This window comes from Pseudopipra pipra, chromosome 16, assembly GCF_036250125.1.
Source record: "Pseudopipra pipra isolate bDixPip1 chromosome 16, bDixPip1.hap1, whole genome shotgun sequence".
Taxonomy (NCBI): domain Eukaryota; kingdom Metazoa; phylum Chordata; class Aves; order Passeriformes; family Pipridae; genus Pseudopipra; species Pseudopipra pipra.
The window spans coordinates 3,653,510-3,669,743 of NC_087564.1; the positions used below are offsets into that span (position 1 = coordinate 3,653,510).

General features: G+C 38.9%; 1 protein-coding gene and 1 long non-coding RNA gene across 17 annotated transcripts in view; both read left to right on the forward strand.

Annotated features, from left to right (window-relative positions):
- LOC135423002 (uncharacterized) overlaps window positions 1–13,038 on the forward strand; it is a 34,335-nt gene extending 21,297 nt beyond the window's left edge. Inside the window, exon 3 of the long non-coding RNA XR_010434675.1 lies at window positions 11,834–13,038. This is a non-coding gene — a long non-coding RNA (uncharacterized LOC135423002). The remainder of the gene's footprint in view (window positions 1–11,833) is intronic.
- RBFOX1 (RNA binding fox-1 homolog 1) overlaps window positions 1–16,234 on the forward strand; it is a 1,150,020-nt gene that overhangs the window by 333,494 nt on the left and 800,292 nt on the right. The gene's annotated exons all lie outside the window — the stretch shown is intronic.

The following is a 16,234-nucleotide window of genomic DNA, read 5'->3' on the forward strand; positions in this document are numbered from 1 at the left end:
GTTAGATTGATTTCATGTGTGAAGTTCATTTCAGCTGCCTGTTTCTGAATGTACTTGTCTCCCTTCAATTTGCCTGACACGTTGGACAGGATTGGATTAGATGTGTTTCTAAAATGACTTCTCTCCAGGCCTGCAGCTCAGCTGGGAGGGGGAGATGGCTGCAAATTTGTCCCTTGCAAGCTGCAATTGCTGGAACCTCCTGAGTCATCAAATCCATCTTCCTCTGGGGATGCAGGGCTGGTTTCACCTCAGGTATTTGATTTCAGGGTGGAGGTGCCAATGTCAGCTGAGCCCACACAGCAGTGTCTGAACAGTTTTATCAGACAGGCTGGACTGGGGGTCAAACCCTTAAGGCATAACTTATGTGATAACATGTGAAATCCCCTGCACAAAATACAAAATATTTGCCCCACCTTTCTCTTTCAAGTTGTTTTTTTTTCTTAAATCTGGTATTTATCTAGCACCAAATGCCTTCAAACTGGTTGTAAAAATTTGACTTCTGTATATAGGGCCACATTAGTATATAACTATATAACCATAAGGCTATAAGAGAATATAAATATATTAGTGTATAATTAAAAATAGTGTATAAATAAAATTTAATTATATAATTAAAAATGTTATAATAATATTAACAATGTAAAATAGTTTATTCTAACAGTTGTTTTAGACTTCTTTTCAGAATTGCAGTTAGGATTGCATGCTGAAAAATAGAATAATGAACACGTATATAAGGATTTCTAGCATGTTTGGGTAATAGAAAATAAATACAAATACAAAATAAAATACAAATAAATTTATACTATAGAAAGGGGTATGTGTTACCACAGTGGCCATGCTCAAACATGTGATAGGAGCAGATGGATAGTGATTTTCTTTAGTGTCAGGTTGGAAATGTAGTTCTGCTGATATATTTATATTTCACTCTGCTTCTCTCTCAGCTACCAATGATATACTACTATTTCTAGATGAAATTAGTCAGCTAAACATTTATTCCGGTTTTAATCAGCTAAGTAATTTATCATTTTAAAACTATATCCACAGCCAAGGTAATCCTCCAAAACCAGCAGTAATCTTAAAACTCTGTGCAGAATAAGAGGGTTCTGTAGTTCATTTCTGTGAAGGCATGTGAGAGTACCAGAAGTGCCATTGTTTCATTTCATTTCTTTACCATATAAGAAATTATATCTCCAGATTCCAAGTCTATGCTCTCTGCTTTGCCACTGCCATGTGAGGGTGTTTCTAGTGAGTCAGTAAAGAACATGCAGGCTATTTGCTGTTCTGTTATGGGGTTGGGGTTGGTGGTGGCTTTGAGGAAAGCATCATTAAAGCCCCTTATCCTTAAAACACCCCGTGAAAGCCCCATTCCCAGTGATGTACTGCTGTGATACAGCATCAGCACCAGGCTCCTTTGCTGCTGCACTTCTCAGAGCATAAAAGGGCAAAAGAAATACGAAAGAGGAAGAATGCTGCAAAAAATGGGGTGTTTGGCTCGTGCAAATGTTTTCTTAAACGTGAATATGCTCCCTAAAAAAAAAGCCTGTGTGGAAACACGGCCCAAATTTGGCAGAGTTCAGGTGTAGATGTTATAGCCAAGGCCTTTCTTTAATCAGAGCTCGAAACCCGTGAGAGGAAAGGGGCCATAAAATCAATTCTAACTAATCTTGGCAATGAGATAATAGTCCATTAATCTCATCAATATAAGCATGAAATCTTCTGCTGCAGTTCATGCCTATACATTTGTAAGAAATTTATCAGTGGAAATGGGACAGAAGCCATAGGATTGCTGTAGGGGTTAGTGCCTCAGGTTTCCTCTGCAGCCTTTGTTCCATTTACTCTTCTAATATTTTTTTTTTCCCCACAGTGAAAAATGTACAATTCATCTGTGGAACGATGCCAACCAAAACTTGTTACCAGTTCCATATTAAATGAGAATTAGCAGCAAGATTATAACGTGTGACTCATGAATCAGGGTTGAAGGGTGAAGTGGAAAATGTTAGAGAAAGCAGTGCTGTGACCTGCGTGGTGCCACCCCAGCTGTGGGTTGGGGCTGGGGAACTGCTCCCAGGATCTGCTGGTACTGTGGTGTGGCTGTGCCCTTGCTTCACTCTAATTCCTGTGCACAGAAACCACTGGATAATATTCATAAGTTGTTTAAAAAAAAAAAAAAAAAGAAACAAGCCTTTCTTTGAGAAGTTCCATTTATTAGGCTCCTGCTCTCCTCTGGCCTCTCTTGCTCTCTGAACAACCCCCTTTGCCTGGGCTGGCTACCTAAACCAGCCAAAGCATCAATAGGTACCCTGAATTTTGTTATCTATCACTTCTAGAAACTGTCAAATAGAGTGCAGGCTTTCACAGAAAACATCATTTCATTTTTCTCCCTGCCCTAGGGGTTCCCCCCCCTTTGAGAGCTTGTCTGTACGTGACAAGGTGCAGGTGCCTTTACAGAAATGGAATCTGGGGGGCCTTGACCACTGGGCTTTCTCTTCCCTGGGAGGGTGGTGAGGCTCTGGAGCAGGTTGCCCAGAGAGGTTTAGGATGCCCCATCCCTGAAAGTGTTCACAGCCACACTGGACAGAGCTCTGAACAACCTGGTCTAGTGGAAGGTATCCCTGCCCTTGGCAGGGGGTTGGAATGGGATGGTCTTGGAGGTTCCTTCCAACCCAAACCATTCTGTGATTCTCCTCTCTCCTCACATGAACAAGGATCTCTCTCCTTGCTCCCCATTTTCCTGTGAGTTGTCCCACCCTGTTGTTCATTTCAGTCATACTTTCCCACATTAGGAACACTCTCATGGGATCATGGCACGAAGGTGGAGGCCAAGAGGAACAGCTCCCACGTTGTAAAGACTCCCTCCATGTAACACAATCCAGCAGCCCTGATTCACAGAAAGAGATGGCAAAATTTCATAGCAAAGTATCAAAATTTCTTCTGTCAAAGGCATTATCTGCTTGCTGGAAGATGTTAGAGGTGAGAAAAAAGGGAAGTCCGTGTGGCTTGTCATGGCTAATTGTCCTTTGGTACTGATCATTTCTGGGCATTTTTTTTGACAATTAAATGAAAGATACACTGCCTTCCAACTGAGGAACTGAGTGTAGAGACTAAAGTAATTGTTAGTCCATAATCACTGAGGACACTTACCAATATGAACAGCACTTCAGAGTTTTCTCATGGAATTCTGCTATGTTGGTTATTTGATTTTCATTCTACACTAAATGTTATATATTATGTCATATGCTAAACATTATGATTCATATTTTTGATACCAGATTTTAAGAGATGACTTTCAAACCTTTCTGAGGAAATTTTCTTTTGAAGGAAATTAAAAACTGTTATTTATTTGAGTGAGTGCCGTGTACTGCAAATACAGAGATGTGTAGCTATATTACCATGGATGTAATGCAGTAATACAATTTTTCCATAGCATAAAAAACTTCCTTTCTTAAAACCTCTGCAAGTATCTAATAGGACAGGTGATAACTGAAGCAAAATATATTTTTGGGTTATTTCAGCATAATGTAGAAAGCACTGGCTCCATGTATATTCTCTTTCATTATATTTTCAGCTGACAATGACAATAATTGGATTTTTAGAGCAAATGCTAAAGAAACAGGACCTACTTGCCCTCTTTCAGTACAAATATGCTGTGAGCTGGATCTATAAAACATACTAAGTTTTCCAGATTTTTTCATGCTAATTTTTGTTTTGTTCCTAAGGGTGAAGTTTCTATAATTTCATCAAAATAGGGTGTGATCACAATGGCTTTATCCTCTCTATAAAATAGTTTTTTGGATGGTACACTATTAAACCGTGCAGGTGCTTTAGTTTTATTGTAAATATTATCTAACTGAGAATGTCATAAATGGGAAACTAGAATTTTAAGTATCACTCAATTCTCAAAAAGGGAAGATAATCCTAAATTTAAACGTAGGCTGCCCTCAGTTTCTACAGTCTGCTGAGATTTTTGTATAAAAGGCTTATGGATTGTCACAGGAAAGAAAGATTGTATTTATGTAGCTTGTGATTTCAAAATTGGAAGCAATTTTTATTTTACCTACTTTACCTGACTCTCACCTGAATGATTATTAAATGCAGCACAAAGCTGCATCTACAGATGGAAGCAGTGATGTCTATTTATTCCTATAGTTTTTTTCAAAATCATAAGTCACTCTACTCTAGGACAGAAGAAATTCCAGTGAATCACCTGGAATTCTATATAATGAAGTGTGCAATATCAGACTTCTAACTGTAAACCACTGCTTGTTGTCACAGGTGATTTTTACCCAATAACTTGCCACAGCTTCCCACCATTTTTGCCTTAAATAAAGATACAGCAGGTGCTTTTATTTGTAAGGATTTCACCCAGAACACTAAAAAATGTGTGTGTCTGGGCAAGCGACTGGGCAAGTTTGGCTCAGGAGCATTTGTATCTTGGGTGAATATTCCAGGTGCTACATAATTCCAGGCTTAATTAGTTCATCTAAGCTTTCCCTTTCTGGCAGGGGAGTGAGTGGGTAAGGAGAGTGTGTCAGACCTGTCTCGGTTTGCAGTGAAAACCCGACTGAGGTGACTCTTTTGTCATTGATTATTGGGGAGGATTTCTCCAGCTGGATGCCTTCTGCCTGGTCACCATAAATTAGTTTTGTGTCACTGCCTCTAACAACCACAACACACTGATAGTCTTTAAATGATGGTTTATATGACCTGAGACAAGATCTAGCCTTATTTTTCTGCTCTATTACTTTCAAAGAATAGTCTTTCTATTATTATCAGGACGGGGTAAAATAATTGTAAATCCCTTTAAAATTTATAGCAGTTTTGTTCATTGCACCTCATGAATGCAAACCTCAGCAGAACTGTAAACTGTTAATGAGCAGATGTAAGTATATGTATTTTAATAGGGTGATAATGTGATCGGGTTCTTTATTATTTTGGAATGGTTTACAGCTTGCAGGTTTTTCAGAACTGGTCTGGGTTGATTTTTCTGCAGCTGTATAAATAAGATAGGAATTCTCTGACAGTATGATGAAGTTATAAAAATATAAGCTGGCTGTGAGGGCACAGTCATGGTTGGGAGAATTTGGGTTTACCTTAGCAGGTACAACAGGCAGAATCTTCTCTGATTGGAGTCAGATTTCATGAGGTTAAAAAAGGTGGTGAATAACAATACCTTAGGAATTAACATTTCTGTTTTAATTGGGCATTTTTTTATTTGATTTTTGGGTAATGATCAACATTTGAAATGGTTTAAGAGTAGTTTTTAATACTTCAGTGCTTTGTAAGTCAGTAGTTGACAGTTTGCAAGAGAGTAGTCTGTTGCTTTCTAAATAAAGGCTCTCAAAAAAGTAAAGGAAAAAAATTCACTTTTACATATAATTGCACCTTTGATTAAGGACAGCAAATTCCTCTTTTGCATTCCTGAGTCTCTGAAGGGGTTTTATTGTTTGTTAATTTGACACATTGAAGGTGGTTTTCAATCTACTGCTGCAGAAAGGCTGTGAAATAACCCCAAACTGTTCCAGCCATCACAGGCCAAGCTGGTGGTGCCTTGAACTTCTCTTGGTGAGGCCCTGGTAGATGTTTTAGAACAAATATTTTGTGTGCTCCTTCAGCTCCAACACTGCTACATAGGTGTAATAACCCCCTTTAGATGGATCATGAGCCTTGTTTGGAGAGGTTTAGGAAAACAATTTTCTCCTTATTGTGAGGTTCATAAGGTTTAAATACTTTTACATTGTAGAAATGAACAATATTTACTAAAGATAACAAAAAAAAAAGTTAATGCATTATTTATTTACTGCAGTAAAGTCCAGTCTTGTACTTTTCGTTGAAAACCTTGGAATAGTTTGATGGAAAAGGGAATACAAAGAGGTCCTGTGAGTGGATTACCAGAGTACCATGTCTGACACATGGCCTTTCACAGCCCGTTTCACAAACTTTTCATCACCTCATTATTTTCTGACACTTTACAGAAGGTGAGGAATGCTCAGTGAAAATACATAAATCATGAGACCCCTTCAAAACTTCCTGTCCCCTCTGCTGCTCAGGAGTGCTGAGATGGTGGAGCTTTCACTCTTGGCACTCAATTCATAGGAGGTCGTTTGGTGGAAAAAAAAAAGATGTAAAATAGAGCAGAATACAAGGAAACAAAGCAACTGTAGTGAAATAATAGTAATAATATGAAACAGAGAAATGAGGAAACAGATAAAAGGGAGAGGATGAGTGCAAGAATTTTATATTTAAGGAGTTAAAAGCCGAAAAGTCAAGAAAAGGGTAAGGGGGAGGGATTTTGTCAGTGTTGTAAAGGAATTACCCCTCACTGGAGAATTTGCATAGATTTTTAATTCTCATGGGTAAAGGCAAAGGTTAAATTTTATGGAACTCACTTTACTGTGTTGGTGCCTTTCAAACACAGGTTTAGTGGCCTGACTGAGAACAGAACCAGGACACAATATTGGAAACACAGTGAGCTTTGCATGGGGAGCCATGGTGGGTTCAGCTGCTCGTGGCTCCAGTGAGCAGAGAGGGGAAAGAGGGACTGAACAGTGGGGTCTGTGTCAGGGACACTCGTGGGACAGAGATAAATGAGATAAACGACAGGGAAGTGCAAAGGGGTTTTGTTTATTCCTCGGGAGCGACAGCAAACGTGCAGCTGTGGTGATAAACATGGGAGGTGCTGCACATAATGAGGCAATTTCAATAAAGGAGGACTTTGCTGTCTTCATTTTAGCTGGTTTGAACAATTTCCATCAAAACCAGCCCAAGTGTGATCAGTGCACAAACTTTTTCTTGAGAGGCTTCGCTGCTGAGCTGGGTTTGCACGGCCAGGTTCTGGGAGCTGAGGGGCTGCAGGGGTGGCACCTGCCAGGAGAGGTCATTACAGAAGCTTGTGGGGTCAGATTTGCTCTTCACCATTCACTTTACTTCCCCATTTATGCCAAATTAAGGTTTTAATAAAGCTTACGTAAACCAGGGATCCTCTTCCTTGGATTTTGTATGCTTTATGTGCCCTTTGGGGCATGGAGCACTGGGACATCAGGCCTTCACACTCATCCTCACAGCTGGGACAGGAGGCTTGGCAATACAGTCAGGAAATTTTCTGATCCTGATTCCCTACATGTTTAGGAAGCAGTTCATCGATGCAGGAGGTCTTACAGTTTTTCTGTGTGTTAACATGGAAATTTAAACACAGCTACTTATAAGGCAGTATTAACTGGTCTGTTAATGAGCAATTCAGGGGGAAAACTCACCCAAAATGTGTACTTTCTCCATCCCAAATCGATTCCCATGCCTTTGTCACTGTTTCCCACCTAATTAAATCGATGGTTGTGTTGCTGAGTTTAAAATGAAGGTGACATGAGCTCCCAAAATGCTACCGAAACCAATGGTCCTTGCAAAAGGTCTTTGTTTTTGTTGCCACGCAGGTCAGAGTGTTACGTCTGTTTTATTAACAGGATGAAATTTTTATGCCATCGTGTTCCCAGATTTACCAAATCCCAGGAAATTACAGTTTCCATTACTACTCTAGAAAGACGAGGCCAGTATTGTACAAAGAAAGGAGGAAAAATAGTGGTTTTATTTCATCTATTTCTCAGCAGTTACAAGGAAAATATTATCTACCCATCAAGTTTTGGTTTTATTTTAAAAGTGCTGAAGGATTTTAACTGTGTTTGGTGTAAGAATACAATAAAAATTCTAGTTTTATGTGCTGCTGGACTCTTTTACCTAGGAATCCTTATAGGGTTCACAGTCCACCCCTTTTCAGGCCTGGGAAACATTAAAGTAGTGAAATGCTCCTCTCTCAAGAAAACCTTTTTGTTAAAGATAAATTCAGGGTTGGTTTTTTTGTTATTTTTTTTTTTCCAGACATTCATACAAAGCTTTATCTTGCTCTGCAATTAGTCTCCCTGCAATCAAATAAAGGGCATGGATTAATGGAAGAACCACTAGAAATATTTTAAAGGGATTAACGTTAATGGAGAAACAAATTATCTTTCTATCAAATGAGGTTAATAACAAAAATTAGTAGTGGCCCCTCACAGTTAGTCACTAACCTCACAGAGTCTGCTAGAGATTAATCAAGTGAGTTTTTCTGCAAAACCTGTAGAATTTTCAAGTGGTTTAGGGGCCCAGCTCTCATTGCGAAAAGGTTCAAGAACCTTGGAAGCTCTTACCACCATGCCAGGTTGAAAAACTCCTTTCTTCAAGGAATGAATTGTAACCTGAAGGGTTTTCTGGAGCAGCAGGGGCCCAGTTGAACTCTCACTGAAATTCCTGTTCCACAAGGTCCTGCTCAGCCTGTACAGTCTGTCTTGTTCACAGTGTAAAATGACTACAGGTTCATTAACACTTCAACTCATAATTAAGTCCACGTAGTAGATAAAAAAAGGGTATTTCTTTTTATTGACTCTTTTATATAAAAAAATATAATTGCTTAATCCCTTATGATATTTAAAGCAATTAAAGTGTGGCTTTGATTTGCATAAAGGCAATTTGCAAAGATGGTTTGTAGAATCATGTTAAGCATCAGTTTGCCCCATGTATTGATGTGATATTTCCTGTAGTTGCTGACTGGCTGTAAACACACCTTAGAAAACCTTGGGCGTGTCTCACAGCTCTGAGGGGTGTGTGGCTGCAGGATAATTATTGTCACTTCTGGTTCATTATTTCAACATGATTTGTACCATAAAAACACTGCCTTTAGTAAGACAGGCACAGCCCAAATAGCCAGAGCTGTATAACTTTGCCTGATGTTGTATGTTTGTGTGTTGACTGTTTTTGTAGACCCAAGTGACTTAGGGAGTTCTCTTTGTTGTTTTTCTTTTTTTTTTTAATTAAACCTTTAGGCACAGGGATGATTCTCAAATCACTTCCACACTTGTCTGCATCTGGACAGCCTGGAGGTTACCAGGAGACTACCTGGAGGATAAATTTTCACTTGCTCTAAAAACAGAAGTAGAAGAGTAATTTTCAGCTGTACTGTAATTTTTAATTTCTAATAATCTGAATGCAGTGTAGTGAATGGGGACAAATGGAGGGCACTGGACATGGTTCTCCAGTGATGCTCTGTGCAGATGCAAACTCATTCACAAGTACAAATCTTATTTTTTTGATTAAGGTCTCAATGTGATGGGATGATATAATCAACATGGTAAGCGAAAAATAAATGCCTGCTTTTGATCACCTTCCCAGGAAAATTCTTCTGACAGATTATGCAGAGGCAAAGTATTTAAACTGACATAAAATCTTATAAAAATCTGATTTATTTAAAACACTGGTTCCTGGATGTAGTTATAGAAATAAACATAGTGACTATCCAGGTAGAGTTAATTTTTAGTACAGACTGTAGCCAAGCATTAGTGGCTTTCAGCACCTCTTCATTTCACACAACATTGCAGAGGAGCTGGCATTCACAGCACGGGCTAAAAGTCATTAGACCCAAATTGCTGCAGATCAAGTGGCTCAATGTTGTGTTTTTCAAGTGCTTCAAGGCCAGGTTGGACAGGGCTTGGAGCAACCTGGTCCAGTGGAAGGTTCCCTGCCCGTGGCAGGGGGGTTGGAACAAGATTGTCTTTAAGGTCCCTTCCAACCCAAATCATTCTATGATTCTCCACTCTCCTCAGATGAACAAGGATCTCACAAAGCATTTTGGGATTCTATTATTCCATGTTCTGTAGGATCACTGCCAGAGTGCTGCCAGGAGAAAGGGGAGGGTCAATCTCCATGTCTTCTTCTCACACATCCTAAGAAATGTTTAAAGTTCCACATGTTATCATATTAAAAATCCCAATAACCAAACCCACAACACAAAAAACATGAAAAACTTAAAGCAAGTAGTGGCATGTTCCCCCTGCCCTTCTGTGCTTGCTTTCAGGTACATCTGCCTCTGACGTGCTCCTCTCTAACAGCAGAAAATCAAAGTTATTCCCTCAGGGAAAAGCTTTTTTTATAACAGTTGCGTAGCCAAAGGTCCCTGGTGAAAAAGTTTTCCTAATAATTTTCCAATAAAGAACAGAAAACCCACAAAGGTGGTATTTCCAGAGGAGTGTATTATTAGAAAGAATTGATATTTGAGGAGCTTTATTTTATTAAAAATGTGCAAGAACTCCTGTATGTCATTTCACGCACAGCTTAGTGAAAGGTTAGAAAATTAGCTCCTGTGTGCTGCTTATGCAGTGGGATGGATGAAGGAGACTTTACATTTCACAACTTCTTGTTTCTGACAAGTTCCAGTGAATTATTTATGTGGCCACTTATCCTATAAAGATGGAACTGAGGGTACAAACTGAGTTCACAAACGCGACCAAAAAGCCTTCAGGTGATAAGATGAAAATGGATCTTGGTCGCTGCTGATCTCAAACCTGGGCTTGAATTTGTGGCCTACAGATGAAGGGTTCTGTGGGCTTACATTTTTCATCTCTAACTCGTGAATTTGTGCAGTTTATGAACAATTCATGAAGTTCTATTTATCTTCAGCAATTGCCTCATGAATCGAGGATTTAACTGGAATAAGATAATCCAGGAAATAGTAAATTTCAATTCATTTTTATGAGTCTAATATATATTCCACATATGAGAGCAGAGATGTGAATACATTAGTGATAAAAATACTAGAAAGAAATTACCTATTTCTGTAACTGTAGTTTAATTCCCAAAGATGTGCAGTCAGAGATTGGGGCAGATCTGACTTTTTGCAGCTCTTGGATTTTCTGGGAGTTTCTACCCTTAAAAGGGAGTTGAATGCACCTCTGCAGGTTTTTTTCCTCTCTCTTATTTATAATGGGCCTCTTTTCAGCGTGATTCTCTGTCTAAAGCAATATGGATTCACAGATAAAAGTTTGGGGAAATATTTTATTATTTTCAGGGAATTTCTTTTTATTTCTCTTTGCTAAACAATAGCTGCTCTGTATTTGTTGTTGATAAAACTGTTTTAAATCCCTTCTCTGCTGCAAACATGTGACCTTAGGCAAGTTGTTCTCAGTTATGTTAGTCCACACTCCAGGATTTGCTATCTTCAGTTCTGAAGTATTTCCAGAACTATACTGTTAGACTGAGGGGCAGGTTCAGACTGGATTCTAAAATCCTGTAATTAATGAACTACAATGTCTGGCTCGAAACTTGTTTTAGGGGATTGAGAATCAAATAATTCTCACAAAAGATATTTTCAAATTCTGTCTTTGAGCACGAGAATTTCAATTAACACTTCAAATAAGAATTTGTAATTTTTCTTGTACAAAAACGCAGGTGTTAATGAGTTCCTCAAATTTAGGGGGAAAAGGCAGAGGTTGTGGTGCAAATGTCAGCACAGATGCCCATTTGGTCAGAGAGCTCTAGAAAGAATAAACTGCATAGTCTGCAACTATGGAAGAAGTACTTCCAAACCTGTACAAATGATTCTAGAGTAAAAAGTTTATTAGTTATGGCATGATCAAAAGAAGTGGCACTGGAGAAACCACAAAAACTGCCAGTCCTTCCATTGCCCTGAATCCTGCTATGGCAATGGAAGAGTCAAAGACAACATATCCCAGCACTAAACAGGCCCTGAAAGTCTTCGAAAATTGCTTAACTGGACTCTCCAGCTCACACCCATTCCCCAGGAATTATTACTGAGCAGATGCCTGTGCCCTCTAGTCTGGCAGGGTACCCATATTTTTGACAAGAACTACAAAGCCTTTCTGCAGCATCTGCAATATTTGCTTTCCTTAAAAAGAAGCACCTGCCCCTTGGCCCAGGAGCAGCACAGAATTCCTCAGGAGCCTGGCTGTGTGTGTTCACACACAGGTCCAGCAGCTCTTTTACAACAAAACTCAGGATCACTGTTCTCATTGTACAGGGAAGAAAACCCTCGGAGAGCCAAAGAGAAAGTGCTTTTGGCAGTGGCATCCTCAGGAGTCAGATGGAGATGGCGTTGGATTGAAATTTTCCGGAGTCCTGCTCTGGTTCTTTCAGTAGCAGGGCTTGTCTCCTCCCTTCCAAATGTCCCTAACATAAAGGAGAAAAAGCTGACACCGTTGCTTTTAACAATTCCTGTCAACACTTGCCTAGCCCTGCCTAAATATAAATGGAAGTGAAAGCAGAAAGGGAAGCACAGAACCTGACAATGTTTGATCTGTGACCCCATCCCTCCACACGGGACAGCAAAAAGACAACGTGCACACCCAGAGGTTTCCTCCAGGAAAGGTCAGTTGAACCAGCCTGACCTTTTAACCACATATAAAGCCATAAGTCATCAGCCCTATCTGAATGGTCTTCAGTCCCAAGGTGCTCCCAAAATAACCTGGAGATAAAGCAGAGTGATAAAAATCAGGAGATGCTGCTGAGTTGGGTGTGCAGTTGCTTCTTCGAGATGTTTCTTCAAGAGGATTGGTACATATGCTGTAAGTCAAAGTCAGGGGACAGGGAAAAAAACAACTCCCTGGAGAAAGGAGAGAGATCAGCATTTTATCACAGGCAAATAAGTTGGAAACTCTCAAATTTTATAGATATGTAGATGCAAGCACATGAAGATGCTGCTATTAGAGCATTAAAAATGGAAGTATTATCTTGCTACTCAATGATTCTACTAAATAGCTATGAATGTCTAATTAAGTAGGTCTTAAATCTGTGTGAATATAGTTCATTTTATTATTTAGGACTGAAATATGAAATATTGTAATAATAACTTAAAAGTGTGGGTGAAATATCCCAGAATTATTCTCCTAAGTAGAAAGATATGAACAAAATGTAGCAACAGCTTAACTCCTTCTTCTGACATGGAGACAAAAACATTGAATTATTCAGACACCAGTATTTGATCTGCAGCAAATAATCCTTGCTCTGCAATGCACAAGAGAAGGAGAAATTCGGTCTAACTGGATTCATTAATCTGACCATACACACACACACACACACACAATTTATTCAACTGCAGTCAACAAACCATCCAGGAAACAAGAGCTCAGACACTATAAATTGTCTAAAAGCACTTAAGAAACATGAGATTAAACTAAAACCCCACCACCACCAGTGGGGTACATGTACAGAGTGCTACATCTTCTTTTTTTTCATGTTTTGTCTGTGAAAGGTGATTTCTCCATTTCCTTAAGTTTGATTCCTGTTTTATCCTGAATTTCAAGAATCAAGACACCACCAAGGCTTTCTGCTCAATGTCCTAAGGGTTAACTGCCAGTGGACTGTTCCCCAAGGATATACCACGGCATAATTATTCTAAAAATGATTCCCCAAGTGTTTATGGCACTGAAATTTGTGATACATCAGCAACCACCTCAATTGGATTTACTTTCTTTTAAGCTCACCCACTTCACTGCAAATGGCTTCTGTGTTGTGGCATCTGTGGATTTGTTAGAAATGCTCTTTGCTGCGAGTACATTATGAATTTTTAAAGCATTAAATATGTATGTACTATTTATATCTTCCTTACAAATACATGGAATCTTTATATTTGAAGACTTCAAATAAATTTTTTACCGCTTTTCTCTTGATTTCTTTTTTTTCTTTTGAGACAGCATCTGCAGCATTGACTTCGTCTGCTCTTCAGAACAATTATTTTCTCCAAGAAATCATCTTTTATCTCCAGCTCATCTTCCACCATACCATAGATCTGCTTTCTTAAGATCTCTTGATTAGAACAATCACACGCCAGTTCCCAAATTTGGAAATAAACTCTGAAAACATTTTACTATAAAGGGAAAAACATTTCCAATTTTAATAAAACCGTAAATAGGCTTTTGTTCAGAAAAGAATTTTTAAAAAAATATTTTAAGAATTAATCCCTAACTGGGAATGTGTATAAAACATCATGTTTCAACAGAGCCTTTCATTGCCTGACCTTTATTTTGTTCTCTTGCCATTGATAATTTAAATTCAATTGGAAAATATCCCCTTTCAAAGTAACTTGTTTAAGTGCATGACTAGCCAATTATATTTAAATCTGTGTGTTTTCTTTGTAAATAGAAATGACTGAGAATTGTCAGGCTTCACACAATGGTGACTTTGGGGTAGAATTGCCAGCATATTTTTTTTTAATCATGTGCTTTAAATGGTTTGTCTATTACAAAGATGAATAAATAGCAACATATCTTTCTGCAGGTGGTTCTAAGAGATGCACAGGCAGGTACATTTGGATACATCAGGCTTAGGAAAGGAAATATTGTAATGCTTGGAGCTCTGGGACAAAAGACAATATTTGGGTGCTGTTCTCTGCTCTGCCACTGCCCCATGTGAGACTGACACTCTCTGCTGGCTTCTCTTTGCTCATCATTTATCTGTCCTTTGCTCATCATTTGTCTGTCCTTTCTTCTCATCAACAGTTATTTCTTCCACCAAAACTTTCACCTCAGCTGGGAGTCTGTACATAATAATGATGGCAAAGTCTTATATATATAAAATAAGTCTAAAGTCTCTATATAACAATATATAAACAAAGTCTCTATATAATAACGATGGCAAAGTTTTGAGTATGGAGGAGTTCTTTTAAGAAAGATCTGACTTGGAGTTCAAGGTTCTTTCATGGGAAGGGAACAAAGGGAAAACAGACATGAAAAACAAGCCAAGAGAACCTTTTTGCCAGGATTTATTCAAAAGAAGAGTATGTAGGTGTTGGGACTGCAAAAGACAAGCTCTGATCTTTTAACATACACCTGTTTCTGTAATCAAGGCCAGATGAAAGCAACAAACACCTGGACCTGATTTAGTTTTAATCCTGTGAGTAGTCCTCAATACTCCAGTGAGTATTCCTTACTCATCAGGAATGCTCAAATGCCTGAAGAAAACTTGTTAGCAAGTCCAGTTTGTGAGATTTCTGTGTTCCTTCATGGAGGATTTTGATTTAGCTCATGTTTTTGCGTGAGCTTCACCTGTTTATTCTTTTAGCACCTTAAAACAGTTTTAATTCTTCATTCTTGAGGCTGCCAGCTGTACAGAGAGGTGAGTGGACAGTGGAAGACTACAGGTCAGATTTTGAAGGAAATTGAGATACCTAAAAATGTTTGCATTGGTGCCACCCTGAAAATCACCTATTTGGGAAAAAGAAAGGAATTCCAGGCTGTTTCACTTGGGAAGGCACTAGATGGTCCTTCCTTCCAAGGTTTCATTAAACTGCTGCATGGCCCTGTGCAAGGGTCTTTGGGCCTATGGGCAAGAGAATCTGACACAGCTCTGAGTCAATCAGTGGTCAGCTCTGTGTGAGCTGGGATTGACCCTAAATAACCTAATGGCAAAAATTTCACCAGGAAGAAAGTTTGCCTCATACTGCATCAGCACATATCAAAGGCTGGACATTTTTTACAGGGAGGTTCATCTTTCAGGTTTTTTTTATCAGTTCAGTCTTTAAAAAGTGCTGACAAAGTAGCAGGAATTGGGCCATATGGCAAACCTGTCAATGTAGTCAGTCATATTTAAGCAGAATGTTGAAAATTATTTTCCTACAAGAGGGCCTAAATATACAAATTAGGGAGGGGTTAAGAAATATTTCCAGCGTTGTGTTTCATTTCTACTTGCTAAGCTTCTACTAGGATCACTTTATCATAGACAGATTAGTAAATATGGCTTTAAGTCTCTCCTACTGCAAAGAGTGCCCAGTTACCCACTGTAAGATAATTTTGCAGCAGTTTAAAGAACTTCAGTGTAATGTCTTGACCCCCAGTTTACATTTGTTGGACACATAAGCTTCGTACTGTCGTCTTTGTGTTGATTTTGGAATGAACTGGAAGGCTGAAAACAGAAGTGAAGGAAACCCACAGTGTGGATTTAAAGATCCATCCAAGGATCTTTATATGAACTTCACAGGGAGTGGGACACACATTTTAAGAGAATCTGTTGTGATAACTTGATAAGTTACATTTGGATCCTGAAAATGAATGTTTGACTGTCTTTGTCCCTGCCAGTAATCTGACAGATTTAAACAAGGTGGAGCTAAAGTTTTCCAGCTGTTAATTTAACACTGCTTCATGTTTGATGAGGAATGGTAAATTCTGAAGCTACTGTTCAAAAATACCCAGCTTCATAAACTGGTCTGACTTGGCAAAGGAACATTCCTGAGCAGTTCCGCTGAGTTACATGTTTAGGGGATCCAGGATCATACCTTGGGCCTTAAAATAGCAACAGAAATAGGCCAAGCCCCAAATCTGTCAGGAGAGGCAAGGGGATATAGTTATGTGCTTTTGAGGTACTTCTCTTCATGATAGATGTGGGAACTGCAGTTGAACTTAAGAATATTTGGCTTTATTTTCTACAG